Source organism: Diabrotica virgifera, chromosome 8 (assembly GCF_917563875.1).
Source record: "Diabrotica virgifera virgifera chromosome 8, PGI_DIABVI_V3a".
Lineage (NCBI taxonomy): Eukaryota > Metazoa > Arthropoda > Insecta > Coleoptera > Chrysomelidae > Diabrotica > Diabrotica virgifera.
The window spans coordinates 215587079-215608994 of NC_065450.1; the positions used below are offsets into that span (position 1 = coordinate 215587079).

A 21916-nucleotide genomic window follows, 5' to 3' on the forward strand; every position below is an offset into this window, starting at 1 on the left:
TTATTTCCGTCTTGGGATCTTGAGTGCCCTAAAAGATACATTGGGGTACATGGGAATACATGTGAATCTTTAAATAACCATATAAATCTTCAAAAGTTTTGTATTTCTTCCTTGTATTTGGCTATTTTTATTTAACGCAATTTAAAATTAAGTAAAATTCTAAGTACGATAAACTATTATAATAATTAATCAAGAATTATGCATTCGTAAATAATTTCAAAACATAAAATAATACAAAAGTTACAGTATTATACAGAAATAATGAAATAAATGACCAGGAATTTGAAGTCAATAAATGATAATTTTTGTCATTTCTATTAATAAGCTACATATGTAATAATTAGAGACTGGAAAATATGCACTAAAAAATGTCTAAAATATGCATGCAATATGCATTTTAAAACAAGCTGAATATGCACAATTAACATGCAAATATGCATTTATATATGCACTTATTTTTATATGAATAATTTTATGGTTTACGTTAAATACATAAATAAATAAAAAATAATAAAAATAAATAAATAGGTTTGAATTTAAACCAAATTGTATTATTATTTCTTAATATATTTTTTTAACTTCAGGTTTTGTGACAAATAAAACGGCAAAATATTTTATTTTGACCACAAGATAAATAAGAGTACAATAAAATAAATGTACATATTTTTATTGTTACAATATTGATTCATATTTTCTAAACTAATATTATAAAAAGAGTACAATAAAACAAATTTACATATTTTTATTGTTACAATAAATAATCATATATTGATTCATATTTTCTAAACTAATATTATGTCTTCTATCTGTTAATATTTGTTTATAGGCAGAAAAAGATCTCTCAACGTCACAAGATGTAATTGGGGCATATTTAAACTTTGCTATTAGAGACGGATCCATATTAATATTTTCATCGAAGTTTCCAAAATTGATTATATTATTTATTGAACGCAATAAAGTGAAACCCTCATTTTTGTTTAAAACGTCATCAAGTTTATCTTTAATTTTTACTCCAATTTCCCCATTCAGATTTGTTATTTTCTGTTTAACCGAATCAACAATAGACATACTATTGTGAAGACATAAATTTTGAGCCTCTAATTTTGTAATTGAACTTTCAATGATATCGAAATTCGATTTTATATACAACAATTGATTTTTAATAGACTTTTCTTTAAAAATATTTTGACAGTTATCAATAGCGGTACAAGTCGGATCAAAACTTGAAATAACGCTTTTGATGTCGTCGTAGTGTTCAGATAAAAATATAGCACTTTTAAGCCAAGTTCCCCATCTGGTTAATACTGGTTCTGGTGGTAAAGGAATATCGGGAAGCATCTCCCTATATACCTGTACACGTAGTGGTGCTTTCAGAAATACTTTTTTTACATTATTTATTAAGGTGTTTACATTGGGAAATTCAATTCTAACTTTCTCTGCAACTCTGTTTAGGCCGTGCGCCAAACATGTACAGTGAATTAAATTAGGGAAAAAGATTTTAAGATTGGATGCAGCTTTCATCATATATGAGGCGGCATCACTAAGCATTAATAATATTTTTTCAAATGGTACTTGATCAGGTAAAAAAAAATTTGTTAGGGATTCGTTAACAAATCTAGCTATTGTAGCATAGTTTGTTTTTTCCAAACATTTTACACTAATTAAGTATGAGTTTTTAAAATCGCCAGAGTCGTTAAGAACTCCAACAATTAGATTCGCAATTTGTCGACCCTTTGTATCCGTTGTTTCGTCGACGGAAATCCAAAGATAATCGGCTTTTAACTGATTTTTAATACTCGTCATCACATCTTTGTAACATGCACTGACATATTTTTTCCGAAGAGTTGAAGAACTTGGTATTTGAGCTGGTTTATCTTTAATCTTGCAATAAGTTTTTAAAAAGTTTTGACACGATTTATGTTCTAACTTGTGCAGAGGGATATTGCAGTTCAAAAAAAAATGGCATAAATCCTTTGCAAAGGTTTCTTGCCCAACTGACGTATTCTGAATCTGCAAACTGTTCTGTAGAATCTGCTGGCGAGGTTTATTATCATTTTTTGATAGCTTAGTTTGGTGAAGTGAAGTTTTTATGTGTTGAACTACTTGGAATTTCTTTTGACATGGAATCTGGAATATAATGATAATGATGTTTTAGATGTTTTCGTAAATAGATACCTACATTAAAATGATCAAACTTTTTAAACCTCCCCCAATTTTTTTTTATTTCTCAAAGTGAAATTGAAATCGTCAAACAATAAAGTACAGTCAGTGTACCGTAGTATACAGGGTGGGCCACTCTCAACACCTCGCTCTGTATAAGCCAAACCGTTGCGAACTTTAAAAAACAGTTTTTGAAGAAATGGGACGGTTTGTCATTTTAGAATAGACAGACACATAGATGTGCAAAGAAGTTTGATAAGTTTAAAAATCTATTGAAGTGGAGAACTTACCTTTTTATCACAAATGGTGCAAAACATACTTTCACTGTCGATAACTTTTAGATGATTGTTACTTCCAATCCAACTTCTGAGAAGACTTGATTTTTCCCTTGCTACTTTAGGCATTTTCACAATAATAATAAAATGATTTTTTTACACAGTATAGTCAATAACTTGCAATCACAAAAGTTGAATAATCGGCGATTGATTTAAGACTAACCATTCATAAAATAAAATAATCTATCCTACCCTTAAAACAGTGTTGCCAACTCGACCAATATAGTATTTGCCAAACCTCACAAGAATGATGGAATGATCAGTTCAACAGTAGGTATTCCATTATCAACTAATAAAAAATCCCTATAGCAAGCATAACCCAGTACAGATAAATTATTTGTTTTAAAAAATGCTGAAACATGATCCTGTAGTTAATAGTAATCTCATGGTCCACAGACATAAGTACTAATATAAACATTATTGAAGGCGAAGGGATTTGCTGATGTAGGTGTGTATGTGTGAATGGTTAAACATTTTTTGTTAGGAATCAGATTTGACTCACTGATATCAGTTTCAAGTTCCTGTGAGAGAGTTCCTAAGTTGTTTTAGTAATTGTAAGGCCAACATAAAAATTTGTTCTGAATTAGAAGATTTTCGATTTTTACTAAATAATTTTTATATTATTTAATATGCTAGAAAATATGCTATATGCTAAACAAGAAATAAATAAGCTAAACAACACAAAAATATGCCAAATCTAGCATAAAATAAGCTAAATTGGCAACGCTGCCTTAAAATTTCGTTTTGGTTGGTTTTCCCAGAATAATTCATAGTTGGCCGACACCAGCAGAAAGTACAGGTAATATTTGTAATGTTATTCAAAATATAATCGGTATTTACTTAGGTAATTTGTAAATTCTGAGAAGTCTATAAATCTTAAATATCCGGATAATGATACCTGCAGCTATAAATAACGCCCATTATGTTTATGGGTACAACAACAAAGGAGCTTAACAGCAAAATATTTACTTTCACATTTTATTTTAATGGATGTTGATGTTACTAATATATACCTTATTTTTAAATGGGGTAGAGTAAATTCCCATCAAAATATGCATTTATATGCTCTTAAATCTCCAAATATGCAAGGCATATGCATTTATGAAAAACATGAGAAATATGCAGCATATATATGCATATGCATTTTGCATATAATCCAGTCTTTAGTAATAATATAGTTGAATGATCCTTTTAGGGTTTATACAGTTTGTAGTTTTGTTATATCTGTAGGTATATCTGGGGGCAGTCAATAGAAAATGCGTATCATTTCGTGAGTATGGATTTTTTTTTATTAATGTTTAAACCAAAAGAGCGACTTTTTCATTCATTAAACTTTCTTGAAACTATGTAAATACTTGCTCTATAAAATGAGATTTTCTAAATTAGAAAATATAAATATAATACATATACAGGGTGTTTCATTAATAATTGTCCATATAGTAACTGGAGAAACCTTAGCACAAAATACGAAGATTTAACCTAAAACACTTAAATAAAATGTGGTTCCTTACTGAGTTACAGGGTGTTTTATCTAAAAATTTAAGAACTATTTTTGCTCAGCATTTTAAAACTATACTACGTATCCTTTTCATACTTCGCAGAAAGTGCGACTACTATACACCCTACTAAATTATGATATGATAAACAAACGTTTCTAGCTACTACCAGAGGCGTACGACAGGGGATAGTGAATGGTTGAACCTTCTCAAATTCTACGCCACTGGAGGAATTACTATTTTAGTGCCATTTTTAGATTCTCCAATACTTTATACGTAAATAATATACTATATACTCTTCATTGGTAACGATAAAGTCATTAGTTTTCGAGATATTTGAAGTTAAATATGAAACGGCACAGTTATTTTGATTAATGTATGATAATATCATATCATGATTCATATGATTAAAAAATACTGTACACTCTACTAAATTAAGATAAATAAACGTTTTTAGCTACTACCAGAGGCGTACGACAGGGGATAGTGGCTGGTTACCCTTCCCAAATTCTACGCCACTGAAGAAATTGCAATTTTAGTGTAATTTTTTGATTTTCCAATACTTTTTATGTAAATAATAGTCTCTTATATAATATTACTCTTCATTCGTAACAATAAAATTATTAGTTTTCGAGATATTTGAAATAAAAAATGAAGCGACACAATACATTAATCAAAATAACCGTGTCGTCTCATTTTTAACTTCAAAGATCTCGAAAACTAATGACTTTATCATCGTTATGAATGAAGAGCATATTATTTTCATAGAAAGTATTGGAGAATCCAAAAATTGAACTAAAATAGCAATTCCGCCAGTGGCGTAGAATTTGGAAAGGGTCAACCATTCACTTTCCCCCGTCTTACGCCTCTGGTAATAGCCAGAAACGTTTGTTTAACATAATTTAGTAGCTTGTACAGTACCTATACTTCCTGTCAAGTATGAAAAGGATACGTCGAATAGTCTTAAAATGCTGAGCAAAAATAATTTTTAAATTTTTAGATAAAACACCCTGTAACTCAGTAACGAACCACATTTTATTAAAGTGTTTTAGGTTAGATCTTCGTATTTTGTGCTAAGGTTTCTCCAGTTACTATACGGACAATTATTAATGAAACACCCTGTATAAACAAAAAAATATTTTGTTCCCCAAAAAACCCCAAATTTTGTTCAATTGTTCATAATTATTAAAATAAACAATAAAATTATTTAAAACTTATGTGGGTACTATATTATGTCAAAAAGATGTACCCGATAAGTCAAGTAGTTTTTAACCCTGGATCGGTCGCGCCAGAAAAAATCTAACATTTTATTGTTTTCCGTGATAACTTGATGAAAAATTTTGCATCATAACTTTCCACTCGTAAGTGCCTCGCGGAAGGGTTTAGGAATGCGTAGGTTAATCACATGACGTTTTCGGAATAACAATTCCATCATCAGTGCTGCTTACAAGTAGGTAAGTATTTATAGGTAGGAATGTACATATTGCATCAATGATTTGTAACTAATCTGTTAAACATGAATATACTTTTTACTATAATTTTTAAAAACATGAAAATGTCAGACCTTACGAAGAGAATGAGACCAAAAAAGTCCTTCTAAATATATTCTAAACCTATAAAACTCGCAATTAATAATAATCTATTCAAATAGTCCGACAACTTAGTTCTATTACACAAAAATATAATAAACTAATTATTATAAACAAACACTACTTCCTATGGATCAACACTAATGAATTACAATATCTTAGAAAATAATAATCTAAAGTCCGGTTTCACCAACAACAAATAAATCAATGAATAGTTATTCGTGGAATAAAATTTGTTGGACATAGTTGTATTTTGTTTCAATATAATTTTGATGATTTAAAGTTAAACTGGCGAATTTACTTTCTTATAAATATTTACAGCGAGATTAACTTGCCAATTTATTCGAAGAGTAAGTATTTTCTTGATAAATAAATGAAGTAATTCTTATTTGACGTTAGTATAATGGAGAAATGTCAGTTTATTGGTCGAATTTAATCATAGAATAATATGCCATAAGTACTGCACTGAACAGATATCGATATAGATAACAAAACAGATAAGAGAATCATGCTATTACACCTCGAAAGCCGACACAGGTTTGTCAAAATGACAGTGACTATTTCTCTATGTTGCCTAATCAGTTATTAGTTATAATATATTCGATTTCTTGTTATAGTATAGAAAATCAATTTTAGTAGTTCCAATGTGACACAAAATCTAGGCATGGGATAAAAAAGTTTATTTGAAGAAAGTGTATTTTTTGTTCTTCTTCATGGAGGTACAGGCTCGTTTTTGTAGTATTTTATTTACTTATAGAGTAATTTCCACATATGTACTAATATACACTCTGGGCTAAAATTAACCGGCCACCTTAAAAATGGGTCATTTTGATGTTTTATATCTCCTAAACCTGTTGTCTGATTTAAGTTATTAATATGTTATAGCCTTATTCCTTGACAATATCGTTATAATAATATTGTTGCTAAACAGGTAAATTTTCATTGTATACCGGGTGTACGAATCAAACTGTGTTTTTTTCTTAAAGTTTGCTCGCTTTGTGAAATACTCTAGCATTTGTAGAATACTGAAATTAAAAAACTATAGCCTCATGCTTTCTCAACATTTTGTTGTTTGATTGATTCGCTTATGTGGATAATAAAAAAGTTAGGTGCTTTAACAACTAGACATATTTTTTATCAATACAGGGTGTTTTTAAAAAATTTTGGCATTTTTAAAAAGTTTAAGGGGTAATTTCATGTGCATGTATTAACCGGCTTTAAAATAATAAATAAATCGTCAGTTTGTCAGACAAATTTTAACACCCCCTATCCCGGAAACGAAGCATTTGCTGACATAAGTTTATAAAGCAAACTGTCATTATTTTTTATTTTTTAAAACATCCTGTGCTGATAAAAAACATGTCTAGTTGTTAAAGCAGCTAACTTTTTTATTATACAACATAAGCGAATCAATCAAACAACAAAATGTTGAGAAAGCATGAGGCTATAGTTAGGTTTTAATTTCAGTATTCTACAAATGCTAGAATATTCCACAGGGCGATGCAAACTTTAAGAAAAAAACACAGTTTAATTCGTACACCCGGTATACAATGAAAATTTACCTGTTCAAGTATTACGTAACGCAGGTTTGGGGGGGTCAAAAATTGCGTTACGAAATAGTTAAACGCCCATTACAGTGCGTTACGTAGGGGGGAGGAGGGTCAAAAATCTTCAAAAATCGCGTTACGTAATACTTGAACGCTCCTTTAGCAGTAATATTACTATAACGATATTATCACGGAATAAGGCTATAATATATTAAAAGAATCACTTAAATCGGACAAGTTTAGGAGATATAGAAGACATCAAAAATGACCCATTTTTAAGGGGGTCGGTTAATTTTAGCCCAGAATGTATCTCTCAAATTGGGCTCTGTACCGCCATTCTTTACTATATTACGAATATGTGTGCCAAATATCTCGAAAAAATATTCAAAATTAAAGCCGCAATCTTGGAACGCGTTTTCTTGCGAACGAATTTTGATGACGCGCTGATGTAGCCTCTTAAACGCAGAATGAAAGATTGCATTATTACCGAGGGCCGACAGTCCCTGAAAACTTCTATTGTTAGTTTAAAAGTTACATGGGTGAAAAAAAGAAAAAAAATCTAGTGTGATTTTTTTAATTTCAAATATTTCATTCAAAAGAAACTTTTTGGTTACTTTCGGCCCTCGGTAATGATGTAATATTTCAATCTGCGTTTAAATTTTAAAAAAATACTTATTAGTTTTCTCAGGATTCGAAAAAATATATGCACTTAAAACACATTGGAGCGAAATTTTGCTCCTACGCCTTTAAAGGATTAATAAATAGAATTGTTTAAAAATCCAAATTGTGAAATGTGACGATTGTAAATCATAATTTTCGCTTTGATTTCTTCCTTTAAAGTTGGTCCCTTAGTAAATGTAGCTTCTAGCTAGGTACTGGAATCTTTCTACTTTTTCGAATTTATTTATTTTCTAAAAAATAAAAATGTATACTATTTTTATTATTCAGTTGCAATGCGAAGGCAAAACAATCTTACTTTTCAATTAGAGTACGGAGTGCAATCCAGCTCTCTGAATCGCGATTTTCGATTCTTATTGGAATCTCATCGGAGAGAGCGCAGGCCTGTTCTTCATATCCTAACTGACCAGCACCGAGAGCTTTTCCCACACATTGCAACTGAAACAAATAGGGTAGGTGACTAGCGTCATCTGGCAATTGAAAGATGAAGTTTTTCAATCCTAATCCTAATCCTAATTTTCAATCCAATATACATTATCTTTTTTCTTGTTGATTCAGGCTTCTTTGACGATGATTTCAAGAAGGATAACAACAGTGATGACAGTGGGTCCTCTTATCGCACCCCTCAATGACTTCAAACTTATGTGTCTCTTTTCAATTTAGAAAAAATTCTATTAAAAAAATTTTTACTGATCATAAAACACTTTTGGTAACGTCATTCCCGAAAAAAATTGGCATTGCTGAAACGTCGACTACCACTTTATTAGATAAATAAAAAAAAGTCGTCGATAGAGTGCCAGAAAATTTTGAGTTATTGAGAGCAAATTCTCGAGTAAAATCTCCTTTTACGTCATCAGCCAGATGGATCTAGAGAAAGTGACATTAGAATCTGTAAATATTTTGAAACAGTTTAATGTCGAGAGTAATGGTTTTGCGTATGAAGTGAGCGAATAACCCGAAAATAAAGTTTTATTTATATGGCAAACGATTCACGTGTTTCAGTTCTATTCCTTAAAATTTAAGGAATTAAGGCTTAAATATTGAAATGTTCAGTTGGATTAAGTAGACACTCGATCTCAAGATTTTCAAACGGTCTATTCTCTGTTTGTCCTATAGGTATCTCCTGATAAGAAATCCTGTAACGTGTGTTACGGGTCATATCGTTTAATTGCTTACATAACTTATTCAATAACATTTTTTTCCGTCGACCGGCCATTTATGATCAATTTTAACACCCTCAAAATCATTTCATTATAGGCAACACAACATACATTGCTTGCATAAATTAATTAAACGCTCTGTGATTGGCAGTGACCTGTGGTGTAGGCAACCAAACATGTACCTATTTATATTCCCACTAAAAAATTTAAAATCAAGTAGCCGCTGTTAGTACTATCTGTCATTGTATGTCATTATTTACTTTATTGTTTAAATTTCTGTGTATTTGAAAAATCAAAAGATGGATATACCTATCTTTATTTCTGAAAAGTACGGTCGACGGAAAAGTTTTGTAATGAACTCGTGAATTAAAATGGCGATTAACAATCTCGAACATTAACGCGCTCGCCCCGCTCACGCGTTAATATATCTCAATTGTTAACAGGGTTGCAAAAAACATGTTTTTTTAATTTTAAACAAAACAAACGTTTTTTTTTTGTTTTAAACGTTTTTTTTGCTTTAAAAATTTTTTTGTTTTTAAATTTTATATTTTAAACAAATAAAACTTAGAAGAAAACATTGTTTAAATCATATTTTCCTAAACATAATATTAATTGAAAGTGTTTGATATATTATTATTATTCTACTAAATAATAGAGAAAACTAATTGCAAAATTAGGAGTTATTGCCTGGGGAACCCCAGACTATTTACTATTTATAAATCCGCATTACAAGTTGGCTATTGCAATAACGTCCATTGTCAGTTATTTTGTGCTGTTTCTGGTGGTGCTTAGTGTTTTTTTTAAACATGCAAATGATTTGGTGACCCCAGCTCATTTTTTGGCAAATTTGCTTGATCATCGCTTTATTGAAAATAAACTTATCATCCATCCATTATAAATTATCATCCAGAAGCATTTTAGATTATTATTATTACCAGGCAAAGTGTGTACCCTTTACTCCATATGTTTTCTAAACACATATACATATTGAGAATGTAAAACCATTGGCATGGTGGCGTTCTAAGAAAAATATAAATAGGTATACTACAGCATTGAAACTTGCTCAACAGCTGTTGCATCGTCAGCCAACATAGAAAGACTCTTCTCATCATAAGGTTTACCATTCCAAACTACGTAATCGGCTAGGCAATGTCAAAGCTGCTAAGTTGGTTTCAATTTTTAAAGAGCTTAATTCCATCAGTGATGACGTGACTGATTTAAATTACAAGATTACTATGAGTCTGAAACAGTTTTGAGAAATTGATTAACTCTTCTTTGCAAAATATTTTCAGTTTTCCAATTTTTTTTGTGTTCATATTATTAATAAATAAATAATATATATGTTAAAAAGTTTATATAATGTATTTGAGAATTTTTTTGATGTTATATTAATAAAGAAAATGAAAAAAAATGCACTTATTTAATTTAAGTGTTTTAAACAAAAACTGTTTTAAACATAAGCAAACGTTTAAAACATGTTTAAAACAGTTGATTAAAACAAAATGTTTAAAACAAAACAACCCTGATTGTTAATCGCCCTTATTAATACACTTGTTGGTTAAATAACTATTAATAGTCCACAATACATCGTCCTTTCTAGAAGATGATTACAAAAGTCTTAAAAATGATCTTAACTGCTTCGTTTGAGCGAGTCTACCACTTTCTGAAAAATTTTAGAGAGCAGGTTGGACGCGTTTCCGCGTCCCGCGTCATTAACATATTTACGTTCTCGGACTAACGAAACGCGGCTGCAAATTTGTCGGACAAGAGATAGACAATCTTTATTAATTAAATATAAGGTACTTTAAATTGAAAATTAAGAGTTTTGTAATAACAAAATCGTAGAGTCCGACTCCCGCAAGATGTCACTCTAGTGCGGTAGTTTTGTTTTTACAAAACTCGTTAATTTTAAATTTAAAGTATGTATGTACAAGGTCTATATTTAATTAATAAAGATTGTCGATCTCTTGTCCGACAAAGGACCAGGCAACACTCCTTATGGAAAAGTGGTCCCGGTCAAATTTGATGAAAGTTTGGTCAATGATACTTCTTGATGTGTAGATTAAAAAAGTCCATGGCACCTGGGTCTGAATAACTACTATTCTCGAGTTACAGCCTTCTGAAGTTATTGGATTCGGGTGCTCGGTTTACGTTAAGTGCACTAATTTACGGTCAAGTGAACGAAAATATTTATTATTAGAAGAAGAGAAACTCATGTTCTTCATACATACTTGCGTGTTGTATATGAATTCGTGGTCAAAAATAGTTGGATCGTATTTTAGTCTTCAGAAAACCTCCGAAAAGTCTTCAGAAAACTAAAGAAGTGCGGTATAAAAGGTGCTGCTAGATCGATATAAGCATTATCATGTTTTCATGAATGCTTCTCAGTTATGGAATACCAGCAAAACTACAGTTCCGCCTTATCTTTAGAAAATTACTGAACAGTGGTGGATCTAGGGGGGATGGGGGTAATTCCACTCGTAACATGTTCCAGAATAATTAAAGAAAAAATTGTTGAAACATAAAAAATGGGGTCCGGACAAATAATCCCCGGACAAATAATCCCGGACAAAAAATCCCCACAAATTATCCCTGGACAAAAAATCCCCGGACAAAAAATCCCCGGACAAATAATCCCCGGACAAATAATCCCCGGACAAAAAATCCCCACAAAAAACCCCGGACAAATAATCCCCACAAATTTTTTTGGACAAAATATCCCCACAAAAAATCCCCAAGAAATATTTGCTGCCGAATAGTTCTCTAAAAGTTTTCCCGAAATTTTACCAAATTTCTAATTCCAATTCCATGCTAAAAACTTCAAAATTTACATGACAACAGAGTGTGAGTTTTTTCAAAAATCGTGGAAGATATGGGGAATGAGCTAAGGACCCGTTCTCTTGACAGGTGCTTCATAACGCCCGATCTACATGCTAACGCGCGTTTTAGATCATTAAAGCGCGCGTTGGCATGTGAACGGTCTCAAGTAAAATGTATGTAGTTGTAATCGCGCGTTATCAAAACGCGCGTTAAGCGCCTGTCATGAGAACGGGGCCTTAGCTCATTCCCCATATCTTCCACGATTTTTGAAAAAACTCACACTTCTTTGTCATGTAAAATTTAAAGTTTTCAGCATGGAATTGGAATTCGAAATTTGGTAAAATTTCGGGAAAACTTTTAGAGAACTATTCAGCAGCAAATATTTCTTGGGGATTTTTTGTCCGGGATTTTTTGTGGGGATATTTTGTCCAAAAAAATTTGTGGGGATTATTTGTCCGGGATTTTTTGTGGGGATTTTTTGTCCGGGGATTATTTGTCCGGGGATTTTTTGTCCGGAGATAATTTGTGGGGATTTTTTGTCCGGGATTATTTGTCCGGGGATTATTTGTCCTAGCTTCTTTTTGAAACTGTTTGGAATAATTCAAAAAACCTAAAAAAATTTGTTCGATGCAAAAAGAATAATTTTAGGAAACACCCCCTAATCTTTCCCCTCGCCTGGCAAGGTCTTATGCTCTTCAGAATCGCCTGTCATTGTATGTACACATTTCTTCTAAATGACTTACTCAAACACATACTTAAATTTAAACCTTACAGGAGAAAGTTTATTTTAGCCCCTAAATTTGCACTTTTCGATTCACCTGGTAGATACACATGCACCGCTGAGGCCTGCCAGGTCATGGTTTTTAGCCTTGGTGTGCTATGAATTATCACTAGAAAAATTTTTAGCCTTACAGGACGACCGTTAGTCGGAGGGTTCACTAGCTCTTAGACTATATATGTTAATGACACGGGACGCGGAAACGCGTCCAACCTGCTCTCTAAAATTTTTCAGAAAGTGGTAGACTCGCTCAAACGAAGCAGTTAAGACCATTTACACCCGCAGCGCCAGTGTATCCTTTTAGATACACACTGTCCTCAACGTCGTGTACCGAAAAAGATACACATGGCTCGTTGTGTTCGGTCGGTTGTGTCTCCTAAAAGACACACTTTCTTAAGTTTTTATATGTAGAGAATAATGTTATGGCCTGAGCCAATTTCCTGGTATAACTGGGTTTGGCTTTAGACACGTAGACATGAAAAGATAGGTTGTATGTAACTAGAAATTAATATAATAAACATACAAAAATAGAAAATACGAAAATAAACTGCAAATAAATAAAAAAAAAATGCTTCAGTCACCCTAAAATAACATAAAAAACTCTATTCGTCCAAAAAAACATTTTGGCCCAGAATGAAAATTTTGTGGCGCTGAACAACCCGTGGCGCTGAAGGTGTTAAGAAATTTGTAATCATCTTCCAAAGAGGAGGATGTACTGTGGACTATAAATGATTTAATTCGAACAAACCGAAAATTATACAGAACTTCTCATCTTTTATTACGACCCAACCCATTATAGAATTTATTTCTAAATTCCAGATGCTATCAAAATTCCTCAAATAAACAATTTAACACACATTTTTACGTCATATCTGAAAACCACGCATTAATTATTAGCCAGGCTTTTAAAAACCAGATACGATATTGCTTTTCATTAGTGGTTATCAATTGAAACAAAACAAAAATGAAAAAGTATCTGGCTATTTTGAAAAAAGTGGGTGTCTAACTATTTGGTGTAAGTATCAATATTTATAAAAAGCAGAAGTTGTAATTATTAAAATATTTCGTTAATGATGATGATAAACGCGTTATCTATGTAGTTTGCAGCATTTTATGAAAATCTTAATTGAATGTTGGGAAATATGATGCTAGGAGGAAGAAATGAAAAAAGAAAAATTTGTATCATAGAAATGGGCAGTCGTGGCCCACTTTGTAACAAAAATAATATTTATTTTTATTAGAAACACGAAGAACATGTCAAATGACAGGAATCATGTTGGTTAGTAATAGTAGTCTGATTTTTGCATGAGAGTTTAATGAAAGGTTAACAAATCAATTGGATGTTCTGTCCGACAAAATATATGGGACGTTTTCGTAATCTGACGTTCCAAAATTTTAAACTGTTCCACAATTAAAACTTCCCCTGTTCCAGTGTTTCCGTACATCAAAGTTTGTCCGACTAGACACCGTTAAGCTATTAACAAATTTTCAGCTTGCTATTAATAAACTTTTTTTGGTTCGCGGGATCCAGGCCTAATATAATACAGGTGGTGGAAAATGATCACTGATGACTGAAAATAATTATTTTTACAATTAGACCAGGGCGCATCTGTAAAAATATTACTTCAGTTGGATGTTGAGAGGTGGCTCATATTTTTTTGCAGAAATTGCTTGAAAATAACTCATATAATAATATTTGAGTTATCCTCCTACTCAAAAAGGTCCGGAACATTGGTTAGATAACTTAGATAAACTTTTTCCTTGTGGATTGGTTAGATAATCAAAATGTCAAAAAATGAAGGAAAAATTCAATTTTTTTCTTCCTTTTTTGATTATACAGTGAGCACGTAAAGGTTGGAATAAATTCATTTTCTTGAGAATGGACGATTTTGGAAAAAAATCCCGAAACAGGTCAATTTTTATTTTTAAATTGCGACTTTTTGGCATATATATCATACTAGTGACGTCACCCATCTGGGCGTGATGACGTCATCGATGATTTTTTTAAATAGGAATAGGGGTCGTGTGATAGCTTACTTGAAAGGTAATTCAATTCTCTATTCAGTAATATAACCATTAACATCATTATTTATACAGGGTGTCCAAAAAAATTTTTTTTTAGATTAAATTTACTGACAAAAAGAAGAATACAAGTAATTTATTTAATTCAAATACATTTTACTGCTCTCAGAAAACAGAAAAAAATGTTTATTTGAAAAATAATCATTGCTTTTTGCTTAAATTAAATGTTCAAACTGTCGAGAGGAAGGTGGGTGGCTGCTTTAATACTGAATTTAAGCAAAAGACAATATTTATTTGTCAAATAAATATTATTTCCTGTTTTCTGATAGGAGTAAAATGTATTTTGAATTAAATAAATTACACACATTCTTCTTTTTATGTCAATAAATTTAATCCAAAAAAAATTTTTTTGTGCACCCTGTATAAACAATCATGTTAATGTTTACATTACTGAATAGAGAATTGAATTACCTTTCAAATGAGCTATCACAAGACCCCTATTCTCATTTAAAAAAATTGTAGATGACGCCATCACGCCCAGATGGGTGACGTCACTAGTATGATATATATGCCAAAAAGTCGCAATTTAAAAATAAAAATTGACCTGTTTCGGGATTTTTTTCCAAAATTGTCCATTCTTGAGAAAATGAATTTATTCCAACCTTTACGTGCTCACTGTATATCTTTAAAAGTATTTATTTCCGAGAAAAGTTGCACTGACATTAAAGTTGCCTGATTAAATTTCCTACAATACAGGATTGGTTAAAAATTTTAAAAATAGTCACCCTTATTGCAGAATAGCAATATATAATTGCGAAAAAGAAAACATAAAAACACAAGTATTCGCATTTTACGTTTTTCAACCATTTTTTTTATGCTACACTTTTTATGCTACACTGACCTTCATATTTTACCCAGAAAAACATTATGATACACTAAAACAATATTGTACATTTCATTAGGATCGGTTTAACAGATTTTGCAAAATAAATTTTGCAATCCAGCTTTCGCAAAAAAAATTCATTTTTCAAAATGTTGCAGGACTGAAAATAAAGCAGACAACAAGTTGAATTTTTTTTTACTTATAGAGGAATACTGTACCTTTCATTTTCAGTTTGCAAAATTAAAATCGATTAACTATTACCATGTCAGGATTTTTTTTTAATAAACATTAGTTTTTGGTGCTACGCGCAGGACAGCAGATACGTTTGCTCTGATTGAGCATTCCAATGACCTTTGATAATGATTGGTAAATTTTAATTTTTAGTACATTTCGATATAAATAAATAAATTTGTTTATTGCAAAATAAAAACACATACTCTGTCCTTTGAAATAACACTTTTTAGCAAAAACTTTCTTTGTTCATATATTTTAACTTAGAGAATAAAAGTTTATTATTTTTAAACATATGCAATTGTTTTAAACAATATTTCACAAACATTTATCAAATTAGTTTGATTTTTGTGGAATTAAAATATTAAAATACAACAAAATATAGAGTAAGAAAATAATATATTAGATGATAAAGATTGGAATAAATTTTGGTGGAAATCAACCTGTGTGAATCGAACACCGCTGTCCTGCGCGTAGCACCAAAAATTAATGTTTATTTAAAAAAATTCCTGACGCGGTTATAGGTAATCGATTTTAATTTTGCAAACTCAAAAATTAAAGGTAGGTACAGTATTCTTCTATATGTAAAACATTTTTAACTTGCTATCTGCTCTATTTTCAGTCCTGCAACATTTTGAAAAAATGAATTTTTTTGCGAAAGCTGGATTGCAAAATTTATTTTGCAAAACCTATTGAACAGATCTTAATGAAATTTTATATCATAAAGTTTTTCTTGGTAAAATATGAAGATCCTAAGTGTAGCAGAAATGGTTGAAAAACGTAAAATGCGAATACTTGTTTTTTTTTATGGTTTTTCGCAATTATTGCCATTTTGCAACAAGGGTGACCATTTTTAAAATTTCTAACCAAACCTATATTGTAGTAAATTTAATTACGAAACTTTTATGTCAGTGCAACTTTTCTTGGAAGTGAGTACTTTTAAAGTTATAATCAATAAACGAAGAAAAATATCGAACTTTTCCTTCATTTTTTGACATTTTGATTATTTAAACAATGTTTCGGACCTTTTTGAGTGGGAGGATAACTGAATTATTATTATATGAGTTAATTTCAAGCAATTTCTGCAAAAAAATATGAGTCACCTCTCAACGTCCATCTCAAAACAGATGCGCCCTGGACTAAATAGGTACTGCTTTTTTGGAACGAAGATCAGGGATATCATGGATATAGTGCTTCTGCTTGCCGTCACACTAATAATATATAGTTTTTTAGTTCAATTAATTTAACATTGACAAAACAAAACAGCAAAAAAATGACATTGGCCCTTTCAGCACCAAGCCATAGAAATGCCGTACAGTTTTATATAATATTATTTCAACAGGTATTGTGGTCTTTTTTACGTTTCTTCACAGTAGCAGGCGTATTGTTTTAACAGCCTACGTCTTCAGTGCCTTGTTCGATTTTACCACTAATAACCAATGTGTCCAATAGAGCGTATCATTGAACGTACCTACATATACCAATATTTCTAATGTCTCTCGTAAGCCATTTATCAATTTTAATAGGTAGCCTAGTTATAGTCTAGTACAGTGATTCCCAACCTTTTATGTCTGGCGACCCACCTTCTGATGTTTTTTCATATTCGCGACCCATCCCTCACCCATGATGATAGAAAAAAATAAGGAATACGGTCACTATACGCTACTCAGCAACTGTAAGAGCCACGCCGCGACCCACCTGAAATGCGCCAGCGACCCACTAGTGGGTCGCGACCCATTGGTTGGGAAACGCTGGTCTAGTATATTATCTACAGAGTGTCCTTGGAAAGAGAAATTGCGGAAAATAAAAACGAGAATACCAATATATACGAAAACACAACTTCATGAACATCAGTCCAAAGCCCTATTATAAGATCTATTCGCGGAGCACATCCTGAACTTACCCAGAGGGAGAACGCCTACGCATTAGCTGTTCAGAGGGAAAAATTAGACCTTATCGAACTGCCACTTTTTTTATTCCCAGGCGTTCTCCCTCTGGTTAAGTTCAGGATGTGCTTCGCGGATAGTTATTAAAAATAAATAAAGTCACCTACACGTTAGTGCCTAAAAGATCATAGGAAAGTCAGTTTTGTAACACTATTCCTGCGAGGAAGCAGTGTTGCCATGTATTGGGTGTACTCCTATATCTAATTTAAAAGTAAACACACGGTATGTTGTAATGTTCTTCACTTTGCAGTTGAATCATTCGATTTGTACAATATGTTTGGCATTATTTAAAAGTTAACTTAAAAATGTGCTATCAATAATTTATATACCTATATATATCGGGTGTTCTACAGCATTCGCCGTTTCCCGCATCCTATTCGCCATGCTTTTCGATCACGAATATCTTCCTCGTTGAGTTGTCTACTGGTCATTGCTTTCTCTACATCTTGTAACCATTTTCTCTTCGGTCTGCCTCGTTTTCTTCTCTCGGGTGGTGCATACTGGATCATTTTCTTGGGCCATCTTGTTGGTCCCATTCTCTGGACGTGCCCGTACCATATCAATCTTTTTTGTTCTATTCTGTCTATAATATCATTTTCTACTTCCATTCTTTCTTTTATTTCTTCGTTTGGGATATGCTACAGTTTAGATATTCTGCAGCTTCTTCTAAGCGCGTCCATTTCTAAAGCTTGTAGTCGTTTATTTTGTCGGTCTTTTACTTCCCACACTTCCGAGTTGTACAGGACAATTCCTTTCACGATAGTTTGGTAGATATTCCATGTTCCGAAAATCATCGTCCGTTTCCGTAGCCTGTTTCGTTTTCCGTAAGTTCCATCCTGGATCCGATGCATAGCGCGTGGATTTGTAACAACTTTAGTATTTTACGGGAATGAGTTGTTAGCCCATCGCCCAACCCCCAACCTGGAGGGCTAGAATTTTCTGTTAGGGTTTTTTCCCTTAGCCGAGATATTCCATTTTTTCAGGCGCTGGAAATTCGCCTTTCACCCTCTTCCGTCTGCTACATAACGCACACCCATTGTACGCTATGCATTGCCCAGCAATCACGGCAAGGACGTGGAAGTAGGATTTGTTGATTTTTCTCCTGATACTGTGAGCATCTCCTAAGGTTTTTTGTGTGGCCAAGGCTTCGCCTTGTGTGGCTTAAATCAATAATTTTCAAATGGAATATACATAATCAAAATCACAGTTTTGTCCGAACGAAAACTGATCTTCCATGTCCTACATAAAATATATCGAAGGTCTTGTGACATTAGCGTCTTTTATTATTGCCATTCTTCTCCTTTAAATGCCATCTCCTCGACGAAGTTTGACAATCATCATGGCTATTTAACCTTCGATGCAGCTGCTATGAATAGTTGGCTTGAGCTGCAACCAAACGATTCTCTCAGGTTCTTCAACCAGGAAACGCATCTCCTTCCTACGCTTCTCCTACCCTCTATTTTTTCTTGAATTAGGTATGAGTAAAGTCCGGATTATAAGCATTTTGCTTTTTTTTGTTTTTTTTTTGCTTATAATTACGATTTTTAGTAAAAGTGCTTATTTTAAAGATATTATGTTGCTTATCTTTGTTTATTTTACTTCTTATGATAAACTATAGTTAAATTTCATGTATACTGTATACTTCCTGTCTTAAGAAAAATTCTGTGAAGCTATGAAGTCTCTAAAACTCCAATAATTCAGTAAACCATAAGAATTTTAATCCCTTAGGTTAGGAGATAAACGGGAAAACCCATCGTTATACCTGTCCATGTAATAAACTAATATTTGTCTGCATACAGCCCAAAATTATATTGTTGTAAAATACTATTCATTTTTAATTTTTGCCTGGCAGTGATCACTTGTAATCGAGAATAATAATTTTAAATTGGTGTTTTGGTGTTTTAATTGGTGAAAATATGTATGAGAACATTTTTATATGGATCGCATCCTATCCTGAACTATGCATTGATGGAGGAAAAATTTACTGCAAACCTTTTAGTAAAATAATTGTAATTAAAATGTTTTAACTTTTTATATAAACTAGATTGAAAAAAGTTTTAGAGTATGTGTACCCTTTTAAGTTTTCAAGTGTGAAGTAAGATACCACACAATTCAATATTTTACATAAAAAAAAATAAAAATGGGTGTATCCGTATGGGTATATTTAACGTTAAAATGTAATCTTTCTTGCAGATTACAGCAAATAAACCAAATATAACCTTGCTTATTTCATAAAAACTTTGCTTATTTTTGCGACATTTTTTTCTTATATGTATAATCGCTTATTTTGACCTTTCTGTCATGCTTATAATCCGGACTTTAAATTATGAGTCTCAAGATGTTATTATATCTTTCGCCTCTCATCCTTGCATTATAAAAACCATATTCCTTCTACTGAATTCGTATATAATTTTTATCTTTAGTGATACCATTATTATTCATTCTTTTTAATATACCTGCTCACTTTTTAGAGAATCTTAATCCCTTATCCCCTGCAGGTGAAATGGTATTTTCTACCTAGGGTGTCGACCCTTGTTAACGATTAGTTCTTTTTTACATTTGAACAGTTGGTTTGGTCAATAGCAAAAGTTTTTTTAATGATGTTTTGGGTGCTGTAGAATTATTTTTCTTTTGTGTTTTCATAATCGGAATAAAGATGATTACTTTGTTTTTAAGCTTACTTTAATCCTTATCTGAAGACGTGTACTGGGACGGACGACAATTCTTCACTTCTTCTTCTTCTTCTTCACGTGCCACTCCTAGCGGAGATTGGAAATAATCATGGCCACTGCGACTTCGTTAACAGCGCGCCTAAAAAGTTCAATCGAACTACACCCGAACCATTCACGTGGATTGCGAATAACTCCTTCACCTTCCTAATATTATTTTTATATTATTATTCCCTTCACCTATTTCTAATGTTATCATTGTATTAATGGCATGAAGGTAAATGGAGTTCCCATGAACAAAATTAGATATGCGGAAGGCACTCATAGCCAAAAATATTGAAGATATCTTCAGAAGCTGCTGACCAGAATAGGGAGCGTTCAAGTATTACGTAACGCGATTTTTGAAGATTTTTAACCCTCCCCCTACGTAACGCACTCTTATGGGAGTTTAACTATTGCGTAACGCAATTTTTGAAGATTTTTGACCCCCCCCCCCAACCTGCGTTACGTAATACTTGAACGGTCCCATAGCGGAGTACAAGAAATTGATTCTCTTATATAAATGATCAACTTCACACAAATGATTAATTCCAGGAAATCAAAATAAAAATAGAAAAAGTTCGAGAAAATTTTAACAAAATAGGAGTGTTCTGCACAAGAGATTTGAAGTTGGCGCTAAGGGCTAGGTTGGTACGGTGCTATGTTTTATGGAATGTCGAGTTTTTCTCGGGTTTCCCTTACCTTTAAAGGGGGTGTATCGGATTTCTTAAGCATTTATACCAAACATTTTAATGTTTTTCTATGATACTTCGAACTCGTCTTGGGAGTTGGGAGATACTGGGACGCGCTGTATATAGATTTTTTTCACATTGAAATTGTAGAATACATTGTAGCCTTTCCTATATCATAAAGGCATCTCGCCATTAGTTGTCGTAGTTGACCATATGTATATATCTAGCTATATCTATTGTACTATGTATGTAAGTATCTGTTCAAGGCCGATTCCAATGTGGGTGTATTTATTATGTTCAAATGGGACGGGGCATGAGACATAGGCGATACATTGTCTATCGCCGTCTAAGCAACTTCTGACTTCTGCTTTAACAACAATCGGTTCTCACCAGTGGCTGCGCTCGCTTAAACAACACAGGTGAACAAAAAAAAATATTTTTCCGCAAATCGCCAGGAAATTTTGACATTCCTGTCAAAATTTCTTGAAGAAAAAGTCAGGACTTCCTTACTGTAAGGAAATGTCATTTCCTTACTGTAAGGAAATTATATTTCCGTACAGTTGTTAGTGTTCTACATAAATGACAATTCAACCTCAATACGTTTCCATAGTAACCCAAGTAATTTTATTAGGAATTTCAAAGCACCATTTATTTGGGAATAAAATTATCGCGTTTTTTTTAAATCAATCAATATCTGTCGAATTTTAAACGATTTGCGGAAAAATAGTATGTTTACCTCGTAGGAAAAGCCACATTCCTGGACTCTGTGTTGCTAAGTCTCGGCTTGCGCCTCGACTTAGCAATCTTCACAGTCGTCCAGGAATGTTAAGCTTTTCCTACCCGGTAAACAATGTACTATTTTTTTGTCTGT

At 32.3% G+C, this 21916-nt stretch overlaps 1 protein-coding gene across 4 annotated transcripts in view; it reads left to right on the forward strand.

The window, feature by feature from the left end:
• LOC126889501 (bone morphogenetic protein receptor type-1B) overlaps positions 1-21916 on the forward strand; it is a 233443-nt gene that overhangs the window by 154273 nt on the left and 57254 nt on the right. The window lies entirely within an intron of this gene.